Source organism: Palaemon carinicauda, chromosome 35 (assembly GCF_036898095.1).
Source record: "Palaemon carinicauda isolate YSFRI2023 chromosome 35, ASM3689809v2, whole genome shotgun sequence".
Lineage (NCBI taxonomy): Eukaryota > Metazoa > Arthropoda > Malacostraca > Decapoda > Palaemonidae > Palaemon > Palaemon carinicauda.
This window is the reverse complement of record NC_090759.1, coordinates 38,026,721-38,046,720: the sequence shown is the minus strand read 5'-3', so window position 1 is coordinate 38,046,720 and position 20,000 is coordinate 38,026,721. Positions and strand designations below refer to the sequence as shown.

The following is a 20,000-nucleotide window of genomic DNA, read 5'->3' as shown; positions in this document are numbered from 1 at the left end:
CTCTCTCTCTCTCTCTCTCTCTCTCTCTCTCTCTCTCTCTCAATATATATGAACACACACATATATATGCAGTATATATATATATATATATATATATATATATATATATATATATGTATATATATATATATATATATATAATATATATATATACGTACATACAAAAACATGGCTATATGGTATGTCACTGTTTCTCGGATCAGGGTTCGATTCCCCGGCCGGCCACAAGCTATTATCTTTTGAGTTGATTTCCCTTCGTGTCTCCATTCCCGAGGTATAGAGAGAATCCATATATTGAGGGAGTATGATATATGGCTTATTTGAATATGAAAAACACCTTCTAAATGTTGAACCTATAGTCAATTTTTTTCAGTGAGGCAGATTTGCACCGAATCGCAGGGGTGCCCTTTTCGCTCGGAAAAGTTTCCTGATCGCTGATTGGTTGGACAAGATAATTCTAACTAATCAGATAGCAAGAACCTTTCCGAGCTAAAACGGCACCGCTGTGAGTCGGTTTAAATGCACTTCATTAAAAAAAATTGACTATAGTGAATATGAAAAACACTTCTAAATGTGCAAAATTTATCCTTATATATATTTTATTATATTATATATATATATATATATATATATATATATATATATATATATATATATACATATATATATATGAGAGAGAGAGAGAGAGAGAGGAGAGAGGAGAGAGAGAGAGAGAGAGAGAGAGAGAGAGAGAGAGAGAGAGAGAGAGAGTTCAACCTAGTAGGATGTGGTAACTAGATAAATACCACCATATCTTCTCTAACAATCATACTTTAATTCCTAAATCTTGGATGACCTCTCAATGCAGTAAAATCTCCACAACCAATATTCACTTACATACGTGGCTCATCAGTATTGCGTCGAACCCTGACAACACTATAGGATAAATAGCACTGAAAAATCAAGTCCCGAGAGGGGTGTAAATTGCGTCCTAATAGGAATTGGCAAAGAAAGCGAAATGAAGCGAAGGGAATGGACGAGAACAAACTGTCTGAAGAAAGAGGAAGGAAAAAAAAGCAAATAATCGAATTGGAAACTTAACAACTTATACCGAAGCGAGTCTTCGACAAGTAAAGAGTGGTCCACTTGAGTAATTTCAATTATAGCTTTAAATAATTCTAATAATAATAATTATTACTTGAAAGATACCAAAAGCCACACAGGAAGAGAAAAAAAAATAGATAGAAAATGTCCTCAGAGTAGCACAATTCAATGCTCAGCCAGTTAGAAATGAAATGGAAATCTTAAGGGCAATGATAGTTGATTGGTTAGAATTATCTTGTCCAACCAATCAGCGATCCGGAAAACTTTTCCGAGCTAAAAGGGCACCGCTGTGAGTCGGTGCAAATATGCATCGCTAAAAGAAATGGACTATAGTGAGGAACTAGAGAAAGAAATGGTTGTTTATAAAGATTATTATTATTATTATTATTATAAAAGCATTTTGGGACCAAGAGAACGAACGAATTCTGGCTAAAGGCTAAATCTGCATGTAAGCAAAGCCTTTGCAATGAAGAGGTCGAGAATGAGTCAAGTGTTTTGATTTTATTTGGACTTTTCAGTACTAAGAAATGATACGATTTTAATCGAGAGAATTGACTGAAGCAACATTGGTTTCATGGATTATTATAATAATAATTATTATTATTATTATTATTATTATTATTTATTTATTTATTTATTTATTAATCATTATTATCGGTTTTGACGTTGTTACTGTTTTTAGAATGATTTATTGTTAATTTATTCCCATCATTTATTTATTTCCTTATTTCCTTTCCTCACTGAGCTATTTTTCCCTATTGGAGGCCTTGGGCTTATAGCATCTTGCTTTTCCAAGTAGGGTTATAGCTTGGCTAGTAATGATAATAATACTAATAATAATAATATTATTATTATTATTGTTATTATTATTATTTGCTAAGCTACAACCCTAGTTGGAAAAACAGGATGCTACAAGCCAAGGAACCCCAACAGGGAAAAATAGCCCAGTGAGGAAACGAAACCAGGAAAAATAAAACATCTTTAGAACAGTGACAACATTAAAATAAACATTTCCTATATAAGCTATAAAAACTTTAACATCACAATAGGAAGAGAAATTAGATACAATTGTGTGAAAGAATAGAATAGAGAAAAAATAAGGGTCGGATTTATCGAAGAGTCAGAAGCTTTTGTGAATTATGATATTGTTACTGGAAGAGTGTCAAACCTGTCACGTGCTTAAAAAAATAGGATAGTCCCGTCGTATATCATTCCAGTCGCTCCGTTTGTTGGTATTTCTTTTCCGTAATTCACCTTTTAAAATCTATAAAATTATGTTTTCTGAAAATCTCAAGTTCCGACCAAACCATAAAATAAGTTATTTCGAAAATTAATCGTTCGACCAAAATCCAAATATTTATATTGTGGCATGTTTATGTCGGGACGTGCTTCTCACGTTAAGTCGAAGCCGGAGTCAAGGCCAGGGATTAGTACAGACACATCTCCGACCTGGTAGGACATCCCAGCATCCTCTCGCCGCAGTGTGGCCCTAACTGGCGGTATGTGAATACGGGAGGGCTCTCCCCGTAGACTTTCGCGACTCATTTAGAAGACCAACTGAATGAAGCGAAGGGAACACACTATTTCTGAACACACTCCCGTGGTTCTTTTTATTATTGTGATTCGAATGAATAAGTGAAAAATGTGAACTGTTAGTCTCCGTTATTTTTTGTATTTAAACACTGATATGCCGGTAATTTTAGACTTTTGAACATTGTGTGTGTACTTTACACTTCTGAACACTGTGTGTGTACGTGTGCGGTTACATTTTCGACATCTAAGAAAGGAATTGGATATTCAGATAGAAATTCTATTAATTCTATTCAGAGATCCTACGGTACTCCCACTTCTTTGGAGATGAACGACACGCAATCATAAAGTCCTTAATCCTTTTTTTCAGTATAGACCATTTCCACAAAGGGCAGTTCTGATGTCTATGGATCTTGAAAAGAGAAGAAGAAGAATCACTTAGAATTAGTCGAGCCGATGGAGATGATAGCCCTCCTCCACCCAAAGGAATCCAGCTAAACATTTATCCTTTTGGTGTCCTTAAAGTTATAAGCCAAGATGATGCGGGACGTAGGATGAAAGGAGGACGGAGGGTAGTCCTATCCTCTCCTATCCTCTCCTATTCTCTCTTCTGCTTTTGAATTGCTTGCGGCTTTACCAAGTGGAATTTCATTTTGCTGTAGTTTAACCACGTCTCCTGTTATCGCCGGTGTATCTACCGGAGGTGATTGAGGAATAGTTCAACCAAGTCTCATGTTATAGCTGGTGTATTTATTGGAAATGATTGAGGAATATTTGAACCAAGTCTCATGTTATCGCTGGTGTATTTACCGGAAATGATTGAGGAATAGTTGAACCACGTCTCATGTTATCGCTGGTGTATCTACCGGAAGTGATTGAGGAATAGTTCAACCAAGTCTCATGTTATAGCTGGTGTATTTATTGGAAATGATTGAGGAATAGTTGAACCAAGTCTCATGTTATCGCTGGTGTATTTACCGGAAATGATTGAGGAATAGTTGAACCACGTCTCATGTTTATAGCTGGTGTATCTACCGGAAGTGATTGAGGAATAGTTCAACCAAGTCTCATGTTATCGCTGGTGTATTTACCGGAAATGATTGAGGAATAGTTGAACCACGTCTCATGTTATCGCTGGTTTATCTACCGGAAGTGATTGAAGAATAGTTTAACCAAGTCTCATGTTATCGCTGGTGTATTTACCAGTAATGATTGAAGAATAATTAATTAGTTTATGCAATGTAATTATGAGCTGAATTTCTTTTTTCTTAATTATGAACCTCAAAGGACTACAAGTCCGTCACCTTACCATTACACATTGTTTGCTTCCCCTTTGAGTGAAGTAATGAATTATTCTTTTGTGATCTGTAATTCTTTTGTCCTCTAGAAATGTAAAACCTTACCAGAAAATCTGCTCGAGCAGTTCATGAATGCAGTTGTTCAGAGATCTTCGGTTAATAAACAGAGCAGTTAATTGCCAAATATTAACTTTATCGACAGTTTACATAACCCACACTTATGTCTTGCCAGCAGGTTAAAGTTCATTTTATTCAATTCATACTCCAAGCCGTAGTTTGATATCTCTTTCTACACTCCAAGACACCCCTCTCTCATTTGTCATGTCCCTACCCCCTTATCGGGCTAAAGTTTAAGAAAAGCTATTGGTGTGGTTCTTGACTGGCCTTATCGTCTAGCATTCATATTGATGACTTTAGCCTAACCTCTTTGAAGGAAAAGGAGAGAAAGAGAGGGAGGGAGAGGAAGCTCTGTTTTGTTCATTCACAAGCGATCAGTGGAACGTAGAATTTGAAGAATGAAAAGAGAAGGTTATCTTTAAAGATTGGGATGTCGGAGGAAGATGGTGCATTAGAAGTTAGGACGAAGATCGTGAATATGTCAGTGAAGACGATAAATATCTTGATGTTGCAAAGATACTTGACGAATAAATGTGTAGCTCATGCAGCATCAAGAATTGGTGGAACAAGAAACATTGCAATTTAGGACTAGATTGGATTTTTGAAAGTTAAAATTGTCACCTACGAGGGCACTGCAGTTCTCCTATTAAAATACTATTGAATGCATAAGTAGAAAGCTACTTGCCAGACTATTTAAGAGTGAGCCTTACAGGATAGCAGCATTCTATCTTAATGATCCCTAGGTATCCCAGAACACTCCAGCTCCATGAGAAGATTCCTCGTCGAGCAAGATGTCTATCAGAGCCCCTGAACATTCCTGGTCCTGAGAGAAGACAAGTTCAGAGACACTACTTGTATCTCGAGTACCACTTGAAATCGCAGTATTGTGAGAAAGGGCTACGTCTTGTGAAAGACTTGACATTGGTTGATGTTTTGTGAAAGACTTGACATTGGTTGATGTTTTGTGAAAGACTTGACATCAATCGACGTCTTGCATAATACTTGATATCGGTCGACGTCTTGTGAAGGACTTGACATCGGTCGACATCTTGTGAAAGACTTGACATTGGACAACGTCTCTTGGAAGACTTAACATCGGTCAACGTCTTGTGAAAGACTTGACATCGGTCAACGTCTCTTGGAAGACTTAACATCGGTCGACCTCTTGTGAAGGACTTAACATTGGTCAACATCTTGTGGAAGACTTGACATCGGTCGACGCCTTGTGAAAGACTTGACGTTGGTCGACGTATTGTGGAAAACTTGACATCGGTCAACGTCTCTTGGAAGACATGACATCGGTCGACGTCTTGTGAAAGACGACATCAGTCAACGTCTTGTGAAAGACTTGACATCGGTCAACATCTCTTGGAAGACTTGACATCGGTCGACGTCTTGCAAAAGACTTGACATCGGTCAACGTCCGGTCAACATCTTGTGAAAGACTTGACATCTGTACACATCTTGTGAAAGACATGACATCGGTCAACGTCTCTTGGAAGACTTGACATCGGTCGACGTCTTCTGAAAGACCTGACATCGGTAGACATCTGCCGACTTCTTGTCGAAGGATATCGAGCTCAGTCGACATCAAGCCAATGATTGTGAGACCGGCGTTTACCTCGCCGAAGGATCGTGGGATCCATCAACGTCTTGAAGCAGCAACACCAATAGCAAGTCCAATTCAACAACTTCACTTCGACAACTTCGTCATAGTCTCTTTGGGGCCGTTTGATCGTCGAAAGTTTTGACGAATCGAATGTAGGCTTAGTTAATTATATCAGCTACTTCTTTCTCGTTCATCTCACTCCTCAAAGGAAGAGCAAAAGCACTATTTTAAGCAAATGGAATTGACATCTGAGTGGTGAATTGCATGTAAATAAAAGTAAGGAAGCTTATGAGAGCAACAGTATCCGTATTCCAAGGAAATGGCTCAGTTTCCAAAAGGAGCCCTCCAATTTAGATGAAAGCACTATGGCATTCGCCATGGCAAAAATAGCAGGATTTTATGCAGAGGTGAGTGTATAGTAGTACTGTACTTTCTTTCGTCTCTTATATATTATATTGTATACAGTTTTGTGTATTTCTACATCAATTCTCCAGTTCTATAGAATTATTTATTTTCCTATTAATTTTTAATATCCTTTTTATATCGTTCAATATTATTGAATCGTATTTTTATGGTAATTTGAGGTTTATGCTCTTCATGATTTACCATTTGGATTCGAAGATTTCGTGTATCTCTTAAAGCGTGAATGAATTGTTCAATTAATGGTATAACTAATTGTTATTTTTATTATTATTATTATTATTTTATTATTATTATTATTATTATTATTATTATTATTACTTACTTACTTACTTACTAAGCTACAACACAAGTTGAAAAAAGCAGGATGCTATAACCCCAGGGGCCCCAAAAGGGGAAAATAGCCCAGTGAAAAAAGGAAACAAAGAAAAGTAAGATGTTTCATGAACAGTAACAACATTAAGATAGATATTTCCCATATAAACTATAAAAACTTTAACAGAACACGAGAAATTAGATAGAATAGTGTGCCCGAATGTACCCTCAAGCAAGGGATTTTTGTGTATATATATATATATATATATATATATATATATATATATATATATATATATATATATATATATATATAAGGATACAAACACACATAAATATGTTTCGCTGCTTGCACGCCGATATACGCTTTTTGTTTGCATTAATATACGATATTTTATTATTATTGTTATTATTATTATTATTATTATTATTACTTACTAAGCTACATCCCTAGTTGGAAAAGCAGGATGCTATAAGCCTAGGGGCTCCAACAGGGAAAATAGTCCAGTGAGGAAAGGAAACGAGGAAACTTACATTAAAATAAATATTTCGTATATAAACTATGAAAACTTTAACAAAGCAAGAGGAAGAGAAATAAGATAGAATAGTATGTGTATGTATGTATGTATGTATATATATATATATATATATATATATATAATATATATATATATAGAAATAGATATTTAGATATAATATATATATATATATATATATATATATATATATATTGAAATAGATATTTAAATATATATACATATATAATATATTTATATATTTATATATATATATGTATATATATATATATATATATATATATATATATGTTTATTGAATAAGTAAGTATATTGTGTATCTACCTCAATTTTAACTAAGTTTCTCTCTGATATAGCTTTCATATTTTGGTTTAAAATATCTATAAACGTCCTTCATTTTGTGTCAAAGTACTAGAAACCCTAATTTCCTTAAGGCTTCTGACCTTTTCACATCTTCTCACTAGCTTAGGAGTAAAACACCGGATAACACATTTATTTTTTTATGGAATATGAAGGAAAAGTTCCTGAACACTGTAAAAAGGAAGGCCTTGGAATGTGCTGATAGCATCAGAAGTACTGCTCTGAAAATTAGTGAACTAGATAGTGTTCTTAACTGACTAACTAACCCCCACCCCCTATTTAGATATCCCCTCCCCCCTCCATGGGACCCCTTCCCCCCAAACCTTCACCCCTCGAAGTTACATTCATGCTTCATCCGTCAGCAACCTTGTCCACATGCGGGGCTTCGAGTTACCGGTTAGGGTATTTTGACCTGATTCAAGGTATAGTTACTAGCTTGTGATATCGTAAAATTATGCTATTTGATTTCTCGGTTATGGAATGTTATGCAAGTTTTCGGAAAACGATTAATAACCTATAAAGGAAGTTACATTATTGATATTATTTTAGTTATTGGTAGAAATAGCCTAATCATCATTTACACAGAGGAGTGATTGCACTGATATTTTTCTATGTGCACCTCATTTAGATTAATATTGGGGTCCTTGAATTAGCATAGCTCATAATTATATTCTTCCGTTTGAACGTATGGTATTTTAACAGATCTGTTTATTAGAGTACTTTAAAAATGAGGAGTTGAATAGTGGATGATCCGTTTTGGAAGGCCGTGTCTTCCCAAGACAGTTGGAATTAGAAGCAGAGAACTCTTAGGCTTCCAGTTGACCAAGAGTGGCCCTGGGCGCCGCACCATAGCGCTTGTGTTCCTGTAAAGGAGAACTTCTTAGTTCGTAAACTCTTAAGGATTATTTCGAAGATTTGTGTACTTACAAATAGGTAAATATATATTCGTTCGTGTTATGAAATACTTAATCGGTGGTTCTTGACGTGGTTCGTGCTGCTTCGGGAAGACTGTCAGAAAATGACCCCTTGTGCATCTGCTGATCTGTGTATAAGTAGTTTAATCTCTCGTGGTAACTTGAGTGTCAGGGTCATGGAGTTTATATTTTTTGTCGCAGAAAATATTATTCAAAACTATGAAATTTTGCGTTTTAAGTATTTTGTTAGCATGGATCTTATTCATTTAATTAGATATTAAAAAAAAAAAAAAAAGTACGATTTTTAGTTTAGCATTGTGATTTTAAATATCTGGCATTAATTTTAGTGTTCTGGAAGCGTTATAAACGTTATAGATATATTCCGAGCAAAGACCTGGCATTAATTTTAGTCTTCTGGAAGCGTTTTAAACGTTATAGATATATTCCGAGCAAAGACCTGGCAGTAATTTTAGTCTTCTGGAAGCGTTTTAAACGTTATAGATATATTCCGAGCAAAGACCTGGCAATAATTTTAGCCTTCTGGAAGCGTTTTAAACGTTATAGATATATTCCGAGCAAAGACCTGGCAATAATTTTAGTCTTCTGGAAGCGTTTTAAACGTTATAGATATATTCCGAGCAAAGACCTGGCAATAATTTTAGTGTTCTGGAAGCGTTTTAAACGTTATAGATATATTCCGAGCAAAGACCTGGCATTAATTTTAGTGTTCTGGAAGCGTTTTAAACGTTATAGATATATTCCGAGCAAAGACCTGGCAGTAATTTTAGTCTTCTGGAAGCGTTTTAAACATTATAGATATATTCCGAGCAAAGACCTGGCAATAATTTTAGTGTTCTGGAAGCGTTTTAAACGTTATAGATATATTCCGAGCAAAGACCTGGCATTAATTTTAGTGTTCTGGAAGCGTTATAAACGTTATAGATATATTCCGAGCAAAGACCTGGCAGTAATTTTAGTCTTCTGGAAGCGTTTTAAACGTTATAGATATATTCCGAGCAAAGACCTGGCAATAATTTTAGCCTTCTGGAAGCGTTTTAAACGTTATAGATATATTCCGAGCAAAGACCTGGCAATAATTTTAGTCTTCTGGAAGCGTTTTAAACGTTATAGATATATTCCGAGCAAAGACCTGGCAATAATTTTAGTGTTCTGGAAGCGTTTTAAACGTTATAGATATATTCCGAGCAAAGACCTGGCATTAATTTTAGTGTTCTGGAAGCGTTTTAAACGTTATAGATATATTCCGAGCAAAGACCTGGCAGTAATTTTAGTCTTCTGGAAGCGTTTTAAACGTTATAGATATATTCCGAGCAAAGACCTGGCAATAATTTTAGTCTTCTGGAAGCGTTATAAACGTATTAAATGCATTCTGCGTAAAGAGGACGTTTTTATTTATCTTTGATTAACCCAAAAGAACGAGGCATAATTAGACTAATCCATACACTGAACCAATATTCATCTATGGGTCTTTTCTTGCCTGCTGTTATTCTTTTGTTATTCTTACTAGTTGGAAAAGCAAGATGCTATAAGTCCAAGGGCTTATTGTAAAGCTGTTAATAGAGAATTATAATAATCAATATTTCGCTTGACGGTACATTGGGCACGCAGGCAGAGACATTACCAGTAGGTCACAACTAATGATGCAGTGCCTGTCTCATATATATATATATATATATATATATATATATATATATATATAAATATATATATATATATATATATATATATAAATATATATATATATATATATATATATATATATATATATATATATATATATATATATATGGGCACGTTCAGCTCTCCCCGTCCCTCGGGTAAGGGGAGTGGGAGTAATTATACCCTGGTAAGATGGGTCACGTGAGCTTGTGTGTGCATATCTATCCATAAGTTGACCAGCCTTTCAGGAAGTACTAAATTTATTATTGTTATAGTTATTATTGAAGGGATACATTTGTAATTTCTATATGAAATTACATTACAGACAGTGTGCTCGTAAGTAAGAGAGGAAATCAAAATAAGTATTATGATTATTTGATCTAAAAAAATATATCATACTATAGTCAATTTTTTTTTTAATGAGGCGCATTTGCACCGACTCGCATCGGTGCCCTTTTAGCTCGGAAAGATTTCCAGTTATCTGATTGGTTAGAATGATCTTATCCGACCAATCAGCGATCAGGAGACTTTTCCGAGCGAAAAGGGCACCCCTGCTAGTCGGTGCAAATCTGCCTCACTAAAAAGAATGGACTATACATAAAAGACGGTTGTCAGTTTGTGACCTATAAATGGAAGGATTCGGTTACTAGGATAAAATCAACAGAAGCCATTTGCTCGTCATCTGTTTCTTAACCTTTTTGTAGATACATACACTTATACATATCATAGATATATATACACACGCATATGCGGTGCATTACGTAATTATTGTTTTAGTGTATGCGTGGCATGTATACTGTTGAGTGATAACTTTTTTTTTTTTTTTTTGAGCCTCATAATTATAGCTTCACTACCAAGAAATAGAATGGAAAATTCATTGTTCGTTTGTGTGTATGTATATATATATATATATATATATTATATATATATATATATATATGTATATATATATATATATATATATATATATATTTATATATATATATATATATATATATATATATATTTATATATGTATATATATATTTGTATATACAGTATATATATATATATGTGTGTGTGTGTATATATATATATTCATATATATAATATATAATATATATATATACACACATATATATAGACATCCGTAGAGACGTATATATATATATATATATATATATATATATATATATATATATATATATTCATATATACATATATATACATGTATATATGTATATATATATATATATATATATATATATATATATATATAGACATCCGTAGAGACATAGTTTTATATATATATATATATATATATATATATATATATATATATATATATATATATATATATATATATACACACGCACACACACACGTCTCTACGAATGTCTATAACTAGATATTTATATGATAATGGTTTTATTTCCTTACCGGGATTTATGAAAAGTTATTAAGTCTATAATGGATGTAATGGAGACTCACATTTACTATTATTATTATTATTATTATTATTATTATTATTATTATTATTATTATTATAAGCTAAACTACAACCCTAGTTGGAAAAGCAGGATGCTATAAGCCCAAGGGCTCCAACAGAGAAAAAATAGCTCAGTAAGTAGAGGAAATAATGAAATACATAAACTGCAAGAGCAGTAAAGAACGATTAAAATAAATCTCTCATATTAAAAACTATAAAAAAACTTGAATAAAAGAGGAAGAGACATAAGATAGAATAGTGTGCCCGAGTGTACCCGCAAGTGAGATAATCCTACCCCAAGACAGTGGAAGACCATGGTACAGAGGCTATGACACTACCCAAGAATATAGAACAAAGATAAAAGGTTCGTCGATGTTTACTGTCCCATAAGGAAAGCTATTAGATTCACTTTGTTTCTTATCGTTTTCAAAGATTATTTTATGTATATATATAATATATATGTATATATATATATATAATTTATATATACATATATATATATGTGTGTATATATGTAGATAGGTATTTGTAATTATATACTGTATATTTAAATATACTGTGTATATATATATATATATATATATATATATATATATATATATATATATATATATATATATACACATATACACATGCATATATATTTATATATATACGTATATATATAGATTTATATATATATATATATATATATAACGGATTTTGAGCGAAGCGAAAAATCTATTTTTGGGTGAGATAGCCATGTCGTCCTGATGGAAGTTCCTATAGGGTAGCTTCCTAGGGTATATTACAACTACGGCGATATTCCCAGAGAATTTACCTTAAGGTACCAGAATTCTAACTCCTGGAGCGAGTATCCCTCGTGAAAGGGATATCGCGACATATCAGAGGACGTATTCTAGACACGTCACATGGCAATCTACGACCTGAATAGAGATTCGTCTCGTTAGGAGGGTGATTGACGAGATACGAATTCGGGAAAGAAAAGGGGGAGCCGCTCCCAAGGCATCCCTATCCCCCGATTCGTATGCGTGCCTGGCGCCAATCCTGGCGCCATCTGTATTCCTTGTAGCGTACACGAGGTGCTACAGATACTGTATGTAGGGAGGGGTCCTACAGTCCTTTCTTAGAAAGGCAAGGGCGGGTCCATCAGGACGACATGGCTATCTCACCCAAAAATAGATTTTTCGCTTCGCTCAAAATCCGTTTTTTGGGCTCAAGCCATGTCGTCCTGATGGAAGTGTACCAGAGCATTACTGTATCTGTGGATTCTCAGAACGTGCCGTACTCCCCGGAGATATTTATTCCCGGTCGACTAGACCTAGAGACCTAAGATGTTACCGTTATACATCTTTTCAACTAACTATAAACTATGTTAGAGCTTCCTGCCCCCTACAGGGAAGAGTCCTACTAGACTCTGGAAAGTCTCGAAGAGTACATATATCTATGTATGAATCTCAGGCAAGCTAATATAGTGGCCTCGCCCTATATTAAGTAAAGCATAGTTTGTATAGAACTACTGCGTCAATATATTGACCAGTCATCCGCACAATACTTGTATTGGACAAAGGTTTATATCCGCATAGGAAGAAACTAATAAAACCGCCCTCGTCCCTTTATGGGACGGAGTCCTCCCATTAGGGGACTTACATAAACCAATGCAACATAGCTTGCAAAACAGAACAATTCTATCAGAATTATCCCAGATAAGATACATAGAATTAAATGCTCAATTATACCAATAAATTGACACAGGTGAAAGAGACGCAAGGTTCTCAAGAACAAGTTTATTGACAGATAATAAACAGACAGGTTAACAACAAATATATATATTTATATAAAAGGGGATAACCCAAAACTTTAAGCATAAGTATGATAGTAAACAGAACTTGTTTATCTGAAAGAAAAACCATTAAACACCACTTTAATGAGATACCAAGGTATCAAGTCATAAAAAATCTGTATTACAAATCAATCACATTAGCGTTAGAAACGCTTGGCACACATGTCTGAACTTATGCGAGGTTCACCTTTGAAGGAAGGAACAGTCTATATGGGCACTTGGTGCCCTCATTTTAGTTTGTAGTACAGTATGTACCTACACACTCACCCTGGACTTAATCGTCCCAATTAAGACCACTGTTCCTCGCAGAGTTAAACAGTAGGGTTAACTACACGACCCACTGCTACCACAGATCTCTTAAGTTCCTCTACTTGCTTCGCATAGTGGCGAAAGAACACCCTGGAAGATTTCCAGCCCGTGTATGACCGGAGATGTTCAAAATCCATACAATTAAAGAAATTTAGGGATGAGGCAACTTTCCTCGGATCGTGACCTGCGGGTGTACTGTCAGGATCCGCTCTGCGAATAAAATATGTCATTTTCGCTCTGAGTTGATTCAGAGATAAATTTGAGCCTGATGTTTCTCCCCTGAATAGTTGACTACCCTTGAAGTCTGAAGTTCTACGAAGATAGACCTTTAGGCATTCTACTGGACATAGAGATGCATCTTCTTTCAGAGGGCAGATTCTCCAGGGACCCCACCTGTTGGTGGGTAACTCATTCTTGGCGAGAAACGTAGGATCCAGAAACAGGTTCAGTTCCCCCCCATCCAGGAACTGAACACGACCTGCCTCTCTCGAGAGGGCTACGATCTCACTAACCCTGGCCCCGGACGCGAGTGCAAATAGGAAAATAACTTTTTGCGTTAAATCCTTTAACGCACATTCTTCATTGCTCAACAGGGAGGCGAAATGAAGAACTTTGTCTAAAGACCATGAAATGGGCTTTGGAGGTGCTGAAGGTCTGAGCCTAGCGCAGGCTTTCGGAACTTTATTAAAGATCTCGTTACCTAGGTCGATCTGGAAGGCAAATAAAATGGGTCTCATCAAAGCCGATTTACATACTGAAATCGTGTTAGCTGCCAATCCTTGGCCATGGAGGTGGATGAAGAAAGATAAGCAGAAGTCTGTTGAGATCTCCTGCGGATTCTTTGCCTTTACAAAGGCCACCCACTTTCTCCAAGATGACTCATATTGCCTTCTAGTCGATTTGCACTTGTATTCCTCTAGGAAGTCTATGCTAGCTCTCGAAATCCCGAAACGCTTTCTCACCGCTAGGGCGAGAAAATCATGAGCTGCAGGGTCTGGGTTTTCTGTAATGAAGCGCAGACAGTCGACTTCTGGACTCGCTGGGTCAGAACTGGATGTGGTAGCGGCACGAACTTCATCTGTAGTTCCAACGCCAAGGGGAACCACATACTGTTCGCCCACTTGTGGGCCACTATTGCCGCTACCCCCTTGAAGGATCTCAGTTTGTTGAGGACCCTCAACAGAAGGTTGTGAGGAGGGAACAGATAAATCCTGGACCACCTGTTCCAGTCGAGGGACATTGCGTCCACTGCTTCCGCTAAGGGGTCCTCGTACGGGGACACGTACAGGGGCAACTTCTTGTTGTCTTCCGTCGCAAAGAGGTCTATTTGCAGTTCTGGGACTTGATTCAGAATGAAGGAAAATGATCCTGCGTCTAAGGACCATTCCGACTCTATCGGTGTGAACCTGGATAGAGCGTCCGCTGTCACATTGCGGACTCCTTGAAGGTGAACTGCCGACAGGTACCACTTCTTCTTTTCTGCCAATCGGAAAATGGCTAACATCACTTGGTTGAGAGGTGGTGACCTCGACCCTTGTCGATTCAAACATCTCACAACCACCTCGCTGTCTGTCACCAATCTTATGTGGATCGAGTGACGCGGGGAGACTTTCTTTAAGGTAAGGAGCACTGCCATAGCTTCTAGAAAGTTTATATGAAAGGTCCTGAATAGCTTGGACCAAGTCCCCTGGACTTTTTTCCGATGAGAGTGACCTCCCCATCCCTCCTTTGAGGCGTCTGAGTGAATCGTCATCGACGGGGGAGGTGGCTGAAGAAGAACCGACTTCTTTAGATGTCTGGCTTGGGACCAAGGTCTGAGAAGAGTACGTAGCCGAGGCGGCACTGGTCTTCTCAGGTCTCTTCGCGCGTTTGATGCATACCTTCTCCAAACTCTGGTTGCATCCTTTAGCTGTGCTCTTAGCACTGGGTCTGTCACTGAAGCAAACTGGAGAGAGCCTAGTACCCTCTCCTGTTCGCGTCTTGATATCCTTTTGGAATCTAGAAGTCTCTTGACAGAGCCCGCTATCTCCTTCCTTTTCTTCATTGGGATGGAGAAACTGTGTGACAAAAGGTCCCAGTGGATTCCCAGCCACTGGAACTTTTGGGATGGAGAAAGTCGAGACTTTTTCTTGTTGATCTTGAAGCCTAGGTACTCTAGGAACTGGATCACCTGACTGGAAGCTTGTAAGCATTCGGTCTCGGATGCTGCCCACACCAGCCAGTCGTCCAGGTAGGCTACTACCTGAATTCCCTTTAGGCGTAATTGTTTGAGAGCTGCGCTCGCAAGCTTCGTGAAAATCCTTGGGGCTATGTTTAGCCCGAATGGCATGGCTCTGAAGGCGTACAGTTTCCGTTGTAGCCTGAACCCTAGGTAGGGGGAGAGTCGACGGCTGATTGGGATGTGCCAATAGGCGTCTGACAAGTCTATAGAGACTGAGTATGCCCTCTTGGGCAGTAAGGTCCTTATGTGTTGCAGTGTAAGCATCTTGAATTTGCAATTCACTATGAACTTGTTGAGTGGTGACAAGTCCAGAATGACTCTGAGCTTTTCCGAGTCTTTCTTGGGAACACAAAACAGCCTCCCTTGGAATTTGATGGACTTCACCTTTCGGATCACATTTTTCTCCAACAGTTCTTGAACGTACTCCTCCAAAATGGGGGTGGAGTGTTGGAAAAACCGAAGGCATGGGGGTGGAGTGCTGTACCAGCTCCAACCCAGTCCATTCTTGAGTAGGCTTTGGGCCCAGGGATCGAAGGTCCAGCGATCCCAAAATTTCATTAGTCTCCCTCCTACCGGTATCGTTTCACTTGGACTGCCGTCCTGAGGTCTTGCCTCCTTGACCACGACCACCTCTGAATCCCCTTCCCCTTGAGGGGCGCCTAGACGAGCCTCTGGCTGCTCCTCTAGGCTTTGCACGAAAGGAAGAAGACTGTCCTTCGAACGTTGGGGTGAATGTGGTTGACTGACCTGGCACAGCCTGGGGTACCCACTGAAAAGTAGTCGGGGTTTGTGCCACCATCTGGGGCACTGGAGGCAAAGGCAATTGCAGTTGCTGTTGCTGTCTATAAGGCTTGGCTGGCCGAGATGGTAGCCTAGTCCTCATATTCTTCCTCTTTGGTTGAGGACCCTCATCCGGGGAAGATTTTCTTTTGATAGCCAGGCCCCACTTCTGGAGAAGGTTTCTATTCTCCACGGCGGCCTTATCAACAACCTCTTTGACCACATCGGTAGGGAAAAGGTCTTTTCCCCAAATGTTGGAGGATATTAACTTCCTTGGCTCGTGTCTCACCGAAGCCCCGGTGAACACGAACTCCCTGCAAGCTCTCCTTGCCTTGACGAAGCCATAAAGGTCCTTCGTCACTGTGGCTAGGTGAGACTTAGCCACAACCATGAACATTTCATGGACCTTAGGGTCACTTGCCATCGTCTCAAGAGTAGTCTGATGAGACATTGAGGCAGCCAGTCTTTCTTTTGTCTCGAACTCTCTTCGTAAAAGAAATTCGGACAACTTGGGGAGGTCCTCGCCGAATTGCCGTCCGGCAATATCAGCCTCCAACTTTCCCACTGAGAATGTCAGATGGACATCCTTCCAGTCCTTGTGGTCCATAGGCAGAGCCAGCGACAAGGGTTTACACTCCTCCAGGGAGGGGCAAGGCTTGCCGGCCTCGATTGCCTTTAGGACAGCCGCAAACCCTTTTTGTAAAAAGGGGAAGGCTCTATCAGAAGAGGACACAAAAGAAGGGAGCTTCTTGCTCAATGCTGCTACCTTCGAATTCGAGAAGCCCCTCTCTTTCATCGAGGATGAAAGTAGGGCTTGAGCCTTAGCATGGTCCATAATAATGACCTCTTTCGGCTCTGTCTCCTCCCTTGAAGCTGGTTCTTTTCTCAGCCGGACATAGCAGTCCGGATATGATGCCTTGCTGGGCCAGAATTCTACTTCCTCTAGGAGAACTGAACCCAGCTTATCCGAAATGACGATCTTACCAGTCGTCATTGGCATGTGCTCAGCATACCTCCATGGGTTAGCATCTGAGCATATGGGAAGGTCTTTCACATTGAGCTTTTTCCGGGGCCCATGTGATTCTGCTAGGGACTGCATACGCAGTTCCATTGCAGCCGCCTTCTCCTGATTCTCCTTCTGCATTTGTTGGATCATTCCAACAATCGAAGAGAGGGCCTGTCCCAGTTCTACTGGGAGACCAGCGGATGTTGAGGGGATGGGCTCCGGCATCTGAACCGGAGTAGCCGACACCTCGTCGACCCCATCCTCTGCGACATCCGGGGTTTGAACTTGATCCTGACCTTCTGCCAGGAGGTCTTCTTCCAAACCTTCGTCCACATCAGACATCCTGTCACACAACTGGATGTCTTGCATCGCATCTGCGACTTCCTCGTCCACCTGGACTAGGTCTTGGGGGATCTCCTCTTGAGGCTGGGGAATCACTGCTTCAGCTGATGCCTGGGGAAAAAGATACGCCCTCATCTTCTCACTAGGAAGATAAGGGCCAGAGGTGTTCTTCTTGAAGCCCCTTACCCAAGTACGGAGCTTTTCCCTAGCTATATCCCTTGATTCCGTCGTTCTAGGGGAATCAAAAGCCTCAGTAATCAGGTTAGTGCATACAGTACATACCTGAGGGTCCCAATACTGGAGATCATCCTTGGAGACAGCGCATGCTGCGTGTCTCCTACAACACTCATGTCCGCAGAGGTTCCTGCTACGGACATTGCAGAAAACATTTCCGCACTTCGGAGGGTCCTCCTGTAAAGAGAAAAAATTTCCATGAGTATCAAGTGAACTATGTATCACTGGATATGCATAGTATAGCATAACAATTCATAAAGGAAAGACACACACTTGTGTTTCCCTCACAACCCATTGTTGCAGCTTTCCAGATAATAAAATCAAAATTGGTTTATCTCTACTAGAGTAACCAATGCAAGGTTTCCAGAGGAAACAGGTGGAGCTCACACCTAGGCAATGATTTTAAAATCCTGGATAATAGACGGGGAAGACTCTGCTTCCTGTCTGAGGGCAACAGCAAAGGACTGTGCAAGAAAACACAATAGTGTTAGAAGATACAGTGCTGTACCTAAACTTTTACTATAGTTTTCTTCTTACTGTATATGCTATACAGAAGAATACTAGTACAGTATAGGAGGATGTGTGCCGGCCTGCCTTTGCCGGCCGGCACACACCACAATTAGCTTTAAAGTATACTACTTAACAGCTATAGGGCGGCAGCCTTCTGGTTCAAATGCCTGTGCCGGCGGCAGTAGCTGCCGGCCAGCAACAGCCAGTGTTGGCCGGCAATGACTGCCGGCCAGTAACTACACAAGGTAGTACCTAGCTGCCGGCCACACTCTTGGTGGCCGGCAGACAAGGACTGACATAAGCCGGCCGGCAAAGGTCCAAGACCGAAGCCAGCCGGCAGCAAAAGAACCAGAAGACTACCCCTGCCCGGCTGCCGGGACAGGTACAGCACTAGAAGAAAATAGAATGGATGCCGGGATAAGAGTGTACACAACCCCCCAAGCCCGGCAACCGAAAGAGTGCATATAAGGAAGGGGAGAAACTTAATTCAGGCTTCCTTGACCAATGCCGTCCGGCTCTGTCGGCAGGCATGGATGAGGGACCAAGAGAGGTCCGGGCAGCACTCGAAAACATAAGACCCTTGCCGGCCAGCATCTCAGCCGGCCGGCAATGGCCTTAGTCAATTCCACATCCCAACCTATACTAGGTCCAGAAGTAGAATGACGTACAGTACAGTAATACCCCTGCCGGCCAGCTCTGCCGGCCGGCAGGGTACAGTACAGTAATGGCAAGGCCATTACGGAGATAGAGGGGGAAGGGACAAAAGGGTCCTGCCAACCTTGCTTTAGTGACAGATCACCCGCAGCCAAGAACTCTGTCTTAGCCTAAGGGAGATCTAAGGGAAAGGGCCAGCAATACTTGCCAGCTTCCCAAGCACCAAAGCAAGGAAGGCGTTGCTATTCCCAAGGGAAGATTTTATCCTCCCCAAGAACAGCAACAGGACTTTAGTCTGGTCGATCACAAAAGGAGGAATCATACTACAGAAACCTTCGATAGTGACCTAAGGGAGCTAAGCTCCCTTTATAAGTGTTAGGTCAGCAAGGGGAACTCTGCCCCAAGCCAGACAACACGGACCAGACTAAAAAACTCTGTTGTTCTGTCCCTCTTTGAACCAGACTCTGCTGGAACAGGAAGGTACAGTAACACCCTAGTATAGTTTTATCGAAAATAAATTCGGAAAAAACCACTTAGGGATAAGCCCAAGGCTTAAACAGAGGGAAAGGGATTGCATACCTTCTCCGAAGAAAAGAAAGCAACCGGGGAGAATAATAAAGTATACTAAGGCTCCATAAGCAATTAACCTAGGCACCAAGAGAATCGATTACCTAATTCACCGAAACTCTCACGTATACAATCTTGGAAATATTCCACACAGTCTAAAATGTATAAAATATAGCCTAAAGCTTTAATAAACTTTTAATTACA

At 39.2% G+C, this 20,000-nt stretch overlaps 1 protein-coding gene across 1 annotated transcript in view; it reads left to right on the top strand.

Moving 5' to 3' along the window:
- The window catches only part of LOC137627237 (uncharacterized), a 360,253-nt gene that overhangs the window by 201,619 nt on the left and 138,634 nt on the right, over positions 1-20,000 (top strand). The gene's annotated exons all lie outside the window — the stretch shown is intronic.